This window comes from Halyomorpha halys, unplaced genomic scaffold (genome assembly GCF_000696795.3).
Source record: "Halyomorpha halys isolate HHAL.00 unplaced genomic scaffold, Hhal_1.1 Scaffold862.1, whole genome shotgun sequence".
Classification (NCBI taxonomy): Eukaryota; Metazoa; Arthropoda; class Insecta; order Hemiptera; family Pentatomidae; genus Halyomorpha; species Halyomorpha halys.
The window spans coordinates 214,631-218,433 of record NW_027115572.1 but is presented as its reverse complement, the minus strand read 5'-3'; positions in this window follow the sequence as shown (position 1 = coordinate 218,433).

The window sequence follows — 3,803 nt, the reverse complement described above, 5'->3', positions numbered from 1 at the left end:
AAATTTGAATATTTTCTATTAATTATTCATATTAATCTATTATTATTCTATTTTATTTTTTCTTACTCATCTAATTAGGTAGGTTGTTTGCGATCGTTTTATTAATAAAATCTATAATTCTTTATTGTTATTTGTGTACTTATACATGGAAGTTACTTTAGTATCAAACATTATTATTAGTAGAAAAAATATAAAAATGACATCTACTAAGTACTACAAAGAAGATTCTAATTAAATTCAAATCTCACGAAATATTGATTTCTCGTTTTTTAGGCATAACTTTTTAATTTTTTCGTTAGAGTAGTAGTTTTCATGTTATTTGAGAAATATATTCACAAAATGTTGATTTATCGTTGTTCTGACAAAACTTTGGATTTACGACAGCTATATCTCAGGAGCTATTAGATGTACAGATGCCTGTTACGAATCATATTAAAGCTAGTACAAAGAAGGTTATTATCAGTTTACTTCATAAGAGTAGTACTCACCCTGTATCGGGCACGGCTGACATGACTGGCACAAGATTCGGTGTTTTTGCTCTCTTCCAAAAGAGCGCTGAGTGTGACATCTACCTCCCAGTAGTTTCCTAACTTTGTGGGGTGGTTCCAACCCGCCCAGTCAGTTCATCTCCTGCCGTCAAGAAAGAGCGTCACACGTGTTTTGATCTGACCGCGCCCGATTACGTTACAAACTTAAGGTCAATATTTTTCACTTTAGATAGTAAATTCGATCACTTCACTGTTTTTCGATACTTGTGTTAGAGTCATTCGTCAGGTACCATTACCGTTTACGAACGGGAATCGTGTGCCTGTCAGGCTCACCGCGCCTTTCTGGTTCATCACCCCTCTTACCAAGATTTCTTTATGAATTCTTCAATCGTTATTTCAGTATTTCTTTGATAGGGAGATTCTATAAGTAGACCACAATATTCCAGTCTTTTTGGTTTCAACGACGAAAAAGTGTTGGCAACCTACGTCACATGCAAGAATAATTGTGTACTCCTCGTTTCTTCTGTGCTCGGAACCAAAGCCATTGGTAAAAGTACTGCAGAAAAAAAACCAGAGGTCATAACGTATTATAATGGACACAAAACTGGAGATGACAATGCAAACCAAATGTGACCCACATACAACGTGCAGCGAAATACACATCAATCGCCAATGACTATTTTCTACTTTATGTTGAACTTGAGAGGTATCTATTAGTTGGTTATTCACCTCGGGAATCAATTGGAATGAATTCCAGGAAGAGTTTTCCCCAATGTATTGGCATGAACTGTGTATCGGACAACTTCAGCGAAGAAGTCTGTTAGGAATCAAATTAAAGCTGCAGAGAAGTTTATTAATAGTTTTTTTCTAAGATTAGTAGTTTTCATGATATTAGCTAAATACATTCACATAATGTTGATTTCACGGTGTTCTGACAAAACATTTTGCTAATGACGGCTATATCTCAGGAGCTAATAGATGTACAGATGTCTGTTAGGAATCAAATTAAAGCTAATTAAACGTACTAAAAAGAAGATAATTATTATTTTTTACGTAGGAGAATTAGTTTTCATGATATTAGCAAAATATATTCACAAAATATTGATTTGTTGCTATCTGGACAAAATCTTTTGTTTATGAAAGCTATATCTCAGAAACTATTACATGTTCAATATATACAAGAAAAAGATGTCCAAATATCGATGAATCAAGACCTAAACTTTTTTCGGATCAGCTTCAAGATCATGAAGAAATTACTAATGGTATGGAAGCTGTTCGGGCGAGGGTTGTTTCGTGAATGAAAAACCAATCGCTTCCCCAAATTAAATATTTGCTAGTCCGAGTTTAAAATAAAAACGGTGGATCTGAAATAAAATCTCATAAAAAAAAATTCTGGTACGTTTTTTACTTTAGATTCTTGTACCATAATATTAAAAATCGTTCAACTAAAATTTGTTAAAGAAATACATCTTTCTTTTTTTATCTGTGGGTCTGTTTCAAATAATTCAAATTGCATATGAGTATTTATCTCATAACGTGTAAAAAACTAAAAAAAATATTGAAATAGGCAGTATATTGCCGGATATATCACAAATTTTAAAAGATTAGTTTTTATTTCGTCTGCACTAGCTTGGCAGACAGCTTTCTTTCATATCAGTACTTACCCTAGTTTCATACGAGTCAAAAAACCAAGAGGTATTAAATAATTGTATTTTTGAGTTTTTAAAGTAGAATTTCGGAACGCGCCTGCTCAACGCAAGGAACAGCACAACGTTAGCAGAAAGTTTTCTTTTATGTTAGTACTTATTCTAGTTTCATATGAGTCAAAAAACCAAGAGGTACGAAATAACTGTATTTTTGAGTTTTTAAAGTAGAATTTTGGAAACGCCTGCTCAACGCATAGTCGACTCATGGAGACTCAGACTTCTTCACTGCCACGAGGTCCTGCTATTTATTACGGTATTTCTACCTTCATCGTCCATAATCTTATTCATTTCTTTTTTTAGTAATTAATTTTGTACAATTTCTCCATTATTCAAGCTTTACAGAATTTTATTTGTTTCATTTTTCTATTAACATCACTAACATATACTTTATTTTGTTATATATTACGATACTTATATATTTATTTTTAGTTTTTAAAGTAGTTTGATTCCTTTACAGAATTTCTTTATTTTTCTATCATTAAAGTACGATTGCCAAAATTAGGATAACCAGGTTTTGTTGCGATTCGGAAAAACCTTTAGATTTTTGAATCTGTCTACAACAGAATTATGATATTCAAAATTTTGTACACCAACGACCAAGAAATATACATATCTTTGCACCCATCTTACCTGCTCGAGGCATTCAATAAGCTTCAGGAAGACATTGACAGTATTTAAAGGTAGGCTTCGAAAAATAAGTTCAGCTTCAATCCAACAAAAACTAAGGCAATTCTTTTCGCTTCAAACCACCATAAAAAAAAACGTGTGAGTCGCCTTCGATCTATACCCATCATGGAATAGCTATATCTTCCAAAAATAATCCGAAAAACCATCCCACTCTTTAAAAAGTTTGTAAAATTCTGTAATTCATTCCCCTGAAATGCCCGTAATTATCCTTATATTTTATCTTCTTTATATTTATGCAATTTTGTATAACTATATACTTTTTATTTAAATTCATGTCATTGGTTATATCATTTTTAAAATTATTATCGCTGTATTTAATTTTGTTAATATCATGATAATTTAGCCAGACAAATGCTACTCAGATTGTCAAAATTGTTATTCTTAGGTGACCAAAAATACGAGTTAGATTTGAAAAAAAAAATTATTCTATAGTACAAAAAGATGACTTATGATCTGTCTAAAGAACTTATATATTACAGGCTGTGTGGTATCATAATCACTATTGTCAACTAATATTATTTTATATATCTCCCCTTTCTAACGTTCTGATCTGTATAATATTAATATGATTAAATATTAAAAAGGTACATTGTTATAATAATAATATTTTGGCAGGTTTAAGTAATGATGCGCATGCGAATGGTGATGGCAACATACAACAAGTAAACCAAATATACGGTAGCGATAATACAGCGTCTAATACTGTCATAATAGAATCAGTACCAGGATCTAACACAGGATCATCACACGAGTCGAATACAGGATCACCACCAGGATCTAATACAGGATCACCACCAGGATCTAATACAGGATCACCACCAGGATCAAATACAGAATCACCACCAGAGTCTGATACAGAATCACCACCCGGATCTAATACAGAATCACCACCAGGATCTAATACAGGATCACCACCAGGATC